This window comes from Chlorocebus sabaeus, chromosome 8, assembly GCF_047675955.1.
Source record: "Chlorocebus sabaeus isolate Y175 chromosome 8, mChlSab1.0.hap1, whole genome shotgun sequence".
Lineage (NCBI taxonomy): Eukaryota > Metazoa > Chordata > Mammalia > Primates > Cercopithecidae > Chlorocebus > Chlorocebus sabaeus.
The window spans coordinates 121,885,734-121,896,789 of NC_132911.1; positions in this window are offsets into that span (position 1 = coordinate 121,885,734).

Sequence of the window (11,056 nt, forward strand, 5' to 3'; positions counted from 1 at the left end):
ACAATCTTCTGCAGTCAGTAAAGGAAACAATCAACAAATGAAAAGGCAGCCAACAGAAGGAAAGGACATGTTTGCAAACTAAACATCTGATATGAGGTTAGTATCCAAAATATACGAAGAACTCACACAACTCAATAGCAAAAAAAAAAAAAAAAAATTAAAAATGGGCAAAGGACCTAAAGAGACATTTTTCAAAAAAGACATTCAAATGGCCAATGGATATATGAAAAAGTGTTCAACGTCATTAATTATCAGGGAAACACAAAACCACCGTGAGATACTACCTCACACCTATTAGAATGGCTATTGTCAGAAAGACAAAAGATAACAAGTGTTTGGGACAATATGAAGAAAAGAGAACCCTTGCACAGTGTTGGTGGGACTGTAAATTCATATGACCATTGTAGGAAATGATAGGGAAATTCTCAAAAAATTAAAAGTATAATTACCATATCATCCAGCAATCTTACTTCTGGGTATATATCCAAAGGAAATGAAATCAACATGTTAAAGAGATATCTGCACTCCCATGTTCACTGCAGTGTTATTCACGACAACCAGTACATGGCAACAACCTAAACGTCTGTTGACTGATGAATGAACAAAGAAAATGTGGTACATATATGCCATGGAATATTATTCAGCCATAAGAAGCAGGAAATCCTACCATTTGAGACAACAGGGATGAACCTTGTGCTGAGTGGAAGAAGCAAGATACCGAAAGACAAATACTGCACTTCTGTGTGAATCTGATCTATATGTGGAACCTAAAAAAGTCGAACTCACAGAAGCAGAGAGTGTAATGGTGGTTGCCACGGTCTGGGAGTTTGGGACAATCGGGAGATGTTAGTCAAAGAATATAAACATTCAGTTACAAGATGAGTAAGTTCTGGGGATCTAACATACGGCATGGTGACTGTGGTTAATAATGCTGTACTGTATACTTGGAATTTGCTAAGACAGTAGATCTGAAGTACTCTCACCACACACACACACAGATAACTATGTGCCATGACAAATGGGTTAATTAGCTTGATAATAGTAATCATTTCACAATGTATACATACATCAAATCATGTTGAACATCGTAAATGTATATAGAATTTTTATTTGTCAATCATATCCCAATACATCTGAGGAAAAATCTTTTTTAAAGGCCCCTTGGTAGTCCTCAAAGCAAGACTCAGTCTGTGGTTTGAAGTGGAAATATTACTAACCAGGAGTATCTTCACAGAGGGCAACTTGGTCCATTGTAAATCCTTTAACAATGATGTGTTTCAAACCATGTAACTCCTCTGGTCAAAGCCCTCAAGGGATCCCTGTCTCTCTCTCCACTAAGAGATAAAGCCCTTTCAATTACCTACAAGGTCCTGCAGGATTTTTCTTAACCGTCCCTCACCTCTGCTCACCACATCCTCTCACCCCATTTCCTGCCCATATCTCTCTCCCTTCCTCCTGATCTACTCACTGTGCTCCAGCCAGGCTGGTGACCTTGTTATTTCTCATGCATGGCAAACATGTCCCTGCCTCAGGGCCCCTGCACACACTTGTCTCCGCCAGTCTGCATCCGAATCCACCTAGCACGCTCCCTCACTTCCTTCAAGTCTCTCCTCAGACGCCACTTTATTATTAAGGCCTTCTCTAACCACCCTAAATAAAATAGCAGCACTCCTTCTTTTCCCCGATCCCCTCACCCTCCTTTATTTTTCTTCTTAGCGTTAATCGGCACCTGACTGTCTATATATTGGCTTGTTCATTTATTATTGATCTGTTGCATCTAGAATGTGGGTTCCATGGGGCAAGGACTTGGTCTTTTTGTTCGGTGTTATATCCTCAATAATAATAACGGTGTCCGTCACTAAATAAACACTTGTGGAACTAATTAATTAATCTGATCTTATTGTCTGTAGGACAAATAAGAGAATATTCAAGGCTAGAGTTCTATCATTACACACACGCACACACACACACACACACACACACACACACACACGAAGCTAAAGGAGCCCAAGCATTCGAGCCTTGCTTAATTTCCTTATCCAGGTGTACTTTTTCCCCAGGGCTGTCTACAGACCTGAAAACAGTGTGGCACAAAAGGACCCAGAAAATGTAACCTTGAACAAGTCAATTCACTTCCCTAAGCTTTGGTTTCTCATTGGTAAAGTCAAGAGTAACTAATATAGCATGCTTAGCTCATTTGAGTTACTGTAAGAATCAAATGAGAACAAAATCATAATATACGAAAAAAATTTTGCAATCCACAATGCACATGGCAGGGGCAAGATTTAATCATCACACTCCTGGACAAATGTGGACACAAGTACATGATGAGATCATGTTTGCAAGTCGACAGCATTAAATACGTGGAATATCGCCCATCAAACACACATTAGTTTCCACATTCTTTGCAGACTCTGAAATGGTCATTGACTGTTATAAACCAACAGAAAAAGGGAAAATGGAAAAATAGCCAATGGAAGCAAAGCAAAGGAGACTATTTTTCTTTTTAATGTAGAAAGCACTGCAGGAACATATGTTTATCAATGGTCTACAATTCTATTTGCTATAGAAAAAAATAATTTATTGGCTCTAAAATATGAAAACAAGTTGAAGTATTGGAATTAGTAAATGTTTAAATTCCCTAAAATATAACCCTAGGTCAACTGGCAAGGCGAATCCAATCTTCATAAACATATACAAAATTTGTATTTGATGTGGGCACATTGTAAGGTTTTGGTAATGTCTGATGGAACCTCTAGCAGTAAGCATTTCCAGCTTCTAGAAAGAACAGGAAACTCTGATGGGTTTATACTGATAGGATATAGAAGGTGGGAAAAGACAATCAGGTCAAGAAAAGTTCAGGCATTGTGGAATAGTAATGATGAATCTAGAGATTCCCAGCCAGAAAACAGGAGCCTAGTTTCTAGTTCCTTCTCTTCTAGGAACCTGAGGAAACCTGTAACATTGTTTCTGAATGCTAGCAGGTGAGAGTTTCATCCAAAAAAAATGCAGGCCAAGATGTGGTGATATCTTTCCAGCTGAAATAGTCAAGGATGCCCTGTGTAGATCAAGTGGGTCCAGGAGGGGAAGAGCTTGGGAAAGAGGAAGATGGAACTCCGCTGAGAAGGAAGCAAACAAGTGGAAGGAAAACAAGTAGAAGTAGGAGGCCCCACCAGGCCTCCCAAGATAGCCAAGCAGGAAGCTAACCAGGAGCAAAAAAGGGAAATTCACCCATGTATGTGTCAAATCCTGCGCCAGGTGCTCTACCGGTGTTATCTCTTTGATCCTTGCAAGGTTCCTAAGACACGGGTACTCTCCTTATCAGTAGTCACAAATGAGGAAACTGAGACTCAATCCTAGGAGGGGGCTCTTGGCAATTCATTCACATAGTCCTTGAACAAATATTCATCGAGCAGATAGTCTGTACCAAGGGGTATCTCTCTAGAGTCTTTTGTCATTTACAAAACACTTTCAGAAGAATTTTTGCTTAAATATCACCAGAACTCTGCGAAGCAGGAAAATAACATCATCCATGTTTTTAAAAAAATTAAGAATCTGGTTCGGATTTTTTTTTTTTCTTCTTCTTCCCTAGATGGAGTCTTGCTCTATCGCCCAGGCTGGAGTGCAGCAGCACAGTCTCAGCTCACTGAAACCTCCATCTCCCAGGTTCAAGTGATTCTTCTGCCTCGGCCTCCTGAGTAGCTGGGACTACAGGTACATGCCACCATGCCTGGCTAATTTTTGTATTTTTAGTAGAGATGGGGTTTTACCACGTTGGCCAGGCTGGTCTCATCCTGACCTCATGATCTGCCCAGCTTGGCATCCCAAAGTGCTGGGATTACAGGTGTGAGCCTCCGCGCCTGGCCTGGTTCAGGGTTTCTAGCCTGGGCATTGTTGATATTTCGCTCCACATAACTGTCTGTTGGAAGAGGCTGTCCTCTGCATTGTGGGATCCACATCCCTTGCCTCTACCCACTAGGTGCCCAACAGCACTCCCACATGCGTCACAAGTTGGGATGCCAAAAATGTCTCCAGACACTGTCAAATGCCTGGAAGCAAAATGACCTCCAGTTGAGACCCACTAATCTAGTTGAATAACTTACTTAAGGTCAACTGATTTTAACATGGAGAATTTAGAATTTGACCCTCATTTTCTGGCTTTGTGCCAGGGTTCTGCCACAAGACTGCAGCTTCCTTTAGAGAATCTAAATTTATCTCCTTTCTTCAAGGCAAGCTGATCAGAAAAATCTCATAGACATCAATTTGAGAAATTTTTATTGAGAACCTACTATGTGCCTGTGTTCTAGGAACTCAGGGCACAAGGTATAAAAGACAAACAAGATGTCTACTCTCCTTCTAATTGGGGAAATAGATAATAAAATAATAAGTATGCCAGGCCGGGTGGCTGTAATTCCAGAACTTTGGGAGACTCAGGCAGGCAGATCACTTGAGGTCAAGAGTTTGAGACCAGCCTGGCCAACATAGTGAAACCCCATCTCTACTAAAAATACAAAAATTAACCAGGCACGGTGGCGTCCGGTTGCATTGGAGGCTGTAGTGATTTGAAATCATGCCACTGCACTCCAGCGTGGGTGACAGAAGGAGACTACATCTCAAAAATAAAATAATAAGTAAATACATTAGCAAGATCATTTCAGATAGTTCTATGGAGAAATTAAAAGGATAATGGCATAGATTGGGATGAGGAAGAGTAAGGAGGCTCACTTTAAACAGGATGGTCAATGAAGGTCTCCAACATTTCAGCAGCTGCCATAAGACTGATGCGGAAAGAGCCTTGGGAAGAGTGTACCAGGCCCAGGATCTGGTCAGTGCAAAGATCTTAAGGCAGAAAGGAGTTTGAAGAATTAGAACAGTGTTTTTCAAACTTCAGCATGTAACTAATCACCTGATGGACTGGTTAAAACACAGACTGCCAAATCCCACCCCTAGAATTTCTGATTCAGTAGACCTGGTGTGGCCCAAGAATTTGCATTTCTAACAACTTCTCAGGCAAGGCTGATGCTGCAGATCCAGGGACCATTGTTTGATACCCACTGAGTTAAAGCATCAGCAAATAAAGTAATTGTGTCTGGAGTATAATGAGTGCAGGAACAAGGGGCAAGAGGTGAGATCAGAGAAGCTGCAGGAACCTTGGCATGCCCTGGCACCACAGGCCAGGTGATGTGTTGGATTTTATTTTAGGAGTGGGAAGGCCTTGGAGGATTTCAAGGAGGGGAATGATATGATCTGATTGCAATTTTCAACAGCTCACCCCTAGCTGTTGCTAGGGCAGGGAGTCAAGTTTATTTATCTAGTATATATTTTCAAAAGTCTTTATTTCTAATAAATTCCATCTACATTCCTGTATAATGTTACAATAAGCACTTTTGCAAACCTGGATAGCAAGTCAGAAGGAGAAGGGAAACTTCAAATCTTATTTTTATGATACCGACACCATGACAACGAGAGTTAAGATACTTAGCCCTCGTCACTGGACAATTAGCCAGTGATTGCTCATTAGCAAGACAGTGCGTTTAGTATTTATCAAAACTGTGCATTTAAGCTGAGACTTTTGTCTCTGATGTTAATTCTGATGTTTGACATACTGACATGCTGTTCTAATGCATATTTGGCTGTGCTTTTCATGTGTGTTTAACAACTTGGAATGAGCTACTTTTTCCAGTGATAGGACAGCCTCTTGTGGGTGTTTTCTGAGGAACAAATGGTGACAAGAAATTACCCTTCTCATCTAAGTCAGGATGCCATCATAGGATTCTCATAAAAGTTTTACTGACCCCTAGTGGAAGATACAGAAGCTCTACCCTGCTTGCTTATTTTGTTACCTTCTGTTTTCTCTAAAGATTTTCCTAAAGAATGTGTGTGCCACACAGCCCCTGCCTTGTAGGGACTCACACTCCAGAAGGAGAAACAGACATGGAAAGAAATAATCACCATAAAACTGGCTCTGTGCTGTAATTTACAAGGGAAGGAAGTGGCTACATTTGTGCGGGTCCTTATTAACATTTGTAGATCCATTTATAGATGGAGTCACTGGAAGAAAATGAGAAATGAAAATGTCAACTATTGAAGGTGATGAAATCAGGAAGTCACTCACAACTCATATACATTTTTCCCGTTGGATTTTAACACTTTTTATTATGCAATTGTCTGCCAACAGTGCCTTGACTTCTTTTTTCTTCTTTTTAAACTTCTGATACCTCACAGAATGAAGCTTCTCCTACTTGATGTCAACTGAATATTTTTTATCATCTGGCACTTCTGTGCAACTATGGTACAATAATTATTGGTGCTTACAATGATAATCATGAGACCCTGGAAAGTCTTAAAGTACCTGCCAACTCACTCAAGTGAGGTTAAATCACGTCCGGTCCTACTTCAGTGAGTTAAGTGCGTTTTATGATATTCTAAATCATTTATAGTTGGTGATCGGTGTATAGTATACGGGCTAACTTGTTATTAGCACACGAATAAGAGGGACCATAGAGCTAGTTATCCAAATGATCCCTGGATGCTCCAAGGTTGTTTCTTTGGTTGAATTTCCTCTATTTCTCTGAATCCTGGTTTCTTGAGATGTTTAGAACAAGTTTCCAGGTCATTTTCACCATGCTTGTAGACTTTCTAAATAGGTAAAAGTGTATACATATATCTACAAAAGTCTGCATGGCTGGGAACTCTGGTCTACCTAAGCCATTATTCTGAAAACTTGCAGTCTATACAAACTAAGCTATTCCTCTGATTATACACTCTGCATGACATTAGGCCAGTCCCAGAATACTAACCTCCCAGCTATTCTAAGTCAACTTCGGCCACTTCAGACACTTGCATTCTTCATTTCCCAGCCACTGATCACATTGTAAAAGTGCAGGCGACTCAGGAACTGTAAAGAGAAAGGTATAAAGAAGACTAAATACATTTTGACATATTTATATGTAAATTTCATCATAGGCCGTGTCTCTTTGAAAATGTGAATATTTAAACTTCACTAAAGCAGACCAGAAATATACATTCTGCCTTTAAGTAAGCCCTGAGAAGGGAATTGTCCTCAGAAGCATAATTCATCGTTCTCTAATTGTTCTCTCCTACTGAGGATTTTAGCCTATGATAGCCTACCCTGGCTGCTGGCCCAATAATTCCTCATGACACGGGGAAAATGCAGACTTTAGTCCTGTTTAAGACTGGATAAGCCTGGTTTCTTTCTTGTTCATTTTGGCCTGTGGAGACTTGTTGCTAATGGGAACTGTCCATCAAAGACCGCTCTAGGCTCAACACGGACAGTCCCCACTGTTTTGTAAAGCTTCCCCTTCCCCCACTTCTTGACCCTCTCCACCTCTACCCCCGACCAACTTCTCTCCCTAAGCTCTGATCTGACCTGTCACCACCCCTTCCCCCACTTTGACTAGTCTGATCTTGGAATTCCTTGCAACAGGAACTGTCAATTGCCGTAAATTACATGCCACCTTGACAAGGAGAATGCTAATCTTTGAAGGGTTTAGGAAGAGACTACCAAACTTGTTTTGTAGGTGAGAACAAGCTCCCTAGTCAATTGGAGGAGATGTGACTTTCTACTGCACTATGGACTCCCTTTCTCCCAAACAACGTGGGACGCCTGGGCAGGGGAAGGGGCCACAATGAATACACTACCACTTGCTTGACCACAGCCCACTTCCTATGCTCATGGATGAGATCTCCTGCCTGCAGCCTTGAAAAACCTTTCAGGTATTTCCCAATCTGGTCTGGTGTTATAGTGTCAGAGAGTTGTTCAACTGCGTACACTTTAATTTGTGCAGAATATTTACTTAATGAACTGGATTTCTTTGGAGGCAGGAGAGAATAGTGGTTAAACACAACAGTATTGGAGTCTGATTGCCTGCATTCAGTTGTGGCTCTATGCCACACTGGCTCTGACTTTAGGCAAGTTACTTAAGAGCTCTAAGACTCAGTTTCTTCATTTGCCCCTACCCAAAAAAGAATAATGATGACTACTTCAGATGCATATGAGATAATGCATATAAAACATTTAACACCTTGCCCGCATCCTGGAGGAGGTACTCAGTAAATGTGGGTGTTTTTTTTAATTTAATTTTTTTTTTTTTTGAGATGGAATCTCACTTTGTCACCCAGGCTGGAGTGCAGTGGCACGATCTCAGTTCACTACAACCTCTGCCTCCTGGGTTCAAGCAATTCTCCTGCCTCAGCTTCCTGAGTAGCTGAAATGACAGGTTCCTGTCACCATGCTGAGATAATTTTTGTATTTTTAGTAGAGGCAGGGTTTCACCATGTGGCCAGGCTGGTCTCAAACTCCTGACCTCAAGTAATCCACCTGCCTAGGCCTCTCAATGTGCTGGGATTACAGGCGTGAGCCACCGTGCCTGGCCAGTAAATATTAACTATTATGATGTCCTCTCATTCTCCCATCCCTTCCCAAATCTCTGGCAGATCCTTAAAGTGACTGGGTTTCACATACTGGTTTTTCAGCAGTTATATCTTCCAGAATTTGAATTAATGTCTGTCATAATTAAGACGGACACTTCAGCAAATCATGCTGAAGTGCTTCAGTGGCTGTGAAAGGACATGTTCATTCATCCATTTACCCATTCAGTAACAAATATTTATTGAATACCTACTGTGTCCCCTGGTGTGCATCATGGTGCGTGAAAGACCAAGTCTGAGTCCTTAGAGACTGTGAAGTCTACCCAGGGAGACAATGGTGAACAGAGAAATGAACAAGTAAGTAAGTGCTAAATGCTAGTACTGCTCAGGAAATGAAACGGGCTCTGAAATGGAGATACTATTTAAACACAGTGAACAGGAAGACTTCTCTGAGGAGGCATTTAGGCAGGGACATGAAGGATAAGAAGGAGCCAACATTGAAAGGATTAGGGGGAAGAATCTTTCAGAGAAAGGGAAAAGCAGATGCAAACACCCTAAGGTGAGCTGAGCTGAGCTGAGCTGCCTGGTCTAGAAGCAGAAAACAGAACCAAGTGGCTAGAGCCTTGTGAATGAGATACCCAGGCCCTGCATTTGTGCAGTTCCTGTTTGAAGAGGCTGTTCGTGGTGGTAGGTTTGTCTGTTGTCCAGATGAAAAGGAAGCTCTAGAGATTCAGAAAGACTGAGGTGAGGGGCTTGGGGGATGCAAATCCAAATCTTCTATTCTTTTCCAACCCCTAACTACCCGATTTACTGAGCTTTGCATTAATGCTTTCATCCAGGATAAAATTGACCTCTTCTGGGCTCCACTTCACTCTGTGGGCAACTCAACTGTAGCATCTTTAAACCATTACTGTGTCCATTCTTTTATATGGCCGTCTACCTATAGGACACACAGTGCCAAGAGAAGTGGATTATGTCTACTGAATCCCTGTAACTCCAGCATCTAGCACAATACCTACCCTTAGTTGGGGGCTTATAAATGTTTGTTGAATGAATGAATCATCACTGAATTTATTGTGCTTGCTGTTGCCAAGCAGTATGCTAAATGCTTTAAATATATTAACCCAATTAATTCTCTTTACAACTCAGAAGGTATGTACTGTTCTTAGCAACATTTTACAGAAGAAATTAAAGCCCAGAGAGGTATGTAATTCACTTGAGCTCTTACAGCTGAGAAGTACTCGAGCTGGGATTTGAACTTAGTCAGTCTGGCTCAAAAGCCCTTGCTCTTAACTTTGTCACAGCAGTGCTTCTCAAACTACTGTCCCTGAGAATCACCTGTAGAACCTGTTAAAATACACTTTCCAGGGACTCACTTTGCTTTGCAGAATTTCCTTTTTTTTTTTTTTTGAGACAGAGTTTTGCTCTTGTCACCCAAGCTGGAGTGTAATGGCGCAATCTCAGCTCACTGCAACCTCCACCTCCCAAGTTCAAGCGATTCTCCTGCCTCAGCCTCCCGAGTAATCAGAACTACAGGCACGTGCCATCACACCTGGCTAATTTTTTGTATTTTTAGTAGAGATGGGGTTTCACCATGTTGGCCAGTGTGGTCTTGAACTCCTGACTTCAGGTGATCCGCCTGCCTCGACCTCTTAAAGTGCTGGGATTACAGGCATGAGCCACCATGCCTGGCGACTTTGCAGAATTTCTGATTCAGTAGTTGTATTAGTTACCTAGTTATCATCTCACAGTTTCCGTGGGTCAGGAATCTGGACACTGCTTAGCTGGGCACTATAGTGCAGAGTCTTTCACAAGGCTGCAGTCTACATGTTAGGTGCTGCAGTCACCTCACGGCTTGACTCCGGGAGGAACCAATTCCAAGCTCATGCCCACGGCTGTTGGTGGACTTCGGGTTCTCACTGGCTGTTGGCAGGAGATGTCAGCTTTTTGCCACATGGGCTTCCCCAAAAGGCTGTTCCCAATGTAGCAGATGGCTTCCCTCACAGCAAGTGAGGGAGAGTGTGGGACCAAGACGGCAGCCAAATCCTTTTGTAACCTCATCTTAAAAATGACATCTTGGCCAGGTGCAGTGGCTCACATCTGTAATTCCAACATTTTAGTAGGCCTAGCGGGGACAGGTCACTTGAGGTCAGCAGTTTGAGACCAGCCTGGCCAATATCGCAAAACCCTGTCTCTACTGAAAATACAAAAATTAACTGGGTGTGGTGGCGTGTGCCTGTAATCCCACCTACTTGGGAGACTGAGGCAGGAGATTCACTTGAACCCCGGAGGTGGAGGTTGCGGTGAGCAGAGATCGCACCACTGCACTCTAGCCTGGGCAACAGAGTGAGACTCCATCTCAAGAAAAAAAAAAATAGACATTTCATCACACATGCCTAGTCTTAGAAACTTCTCACCACCTTAGGTATGGGGTGAACCCGAGAATGTGTATTTTCTTAAATGTATTAAATAAGTTCAAAAATTTATAAAACTATAGTCCAGGGTGGGGGGCTGGATCTTCCACATCTACGGGTTTTATCTGGAGTACTTTATGCAGTGGCTAGGAATGTGTATTTCGACAAGCCCTCAAGTCATGATGATCCCGACAGTGGAGGACTGCTTTGAGCAGCACCAGCATACTACACTGACTATGTCAATGAGTGAA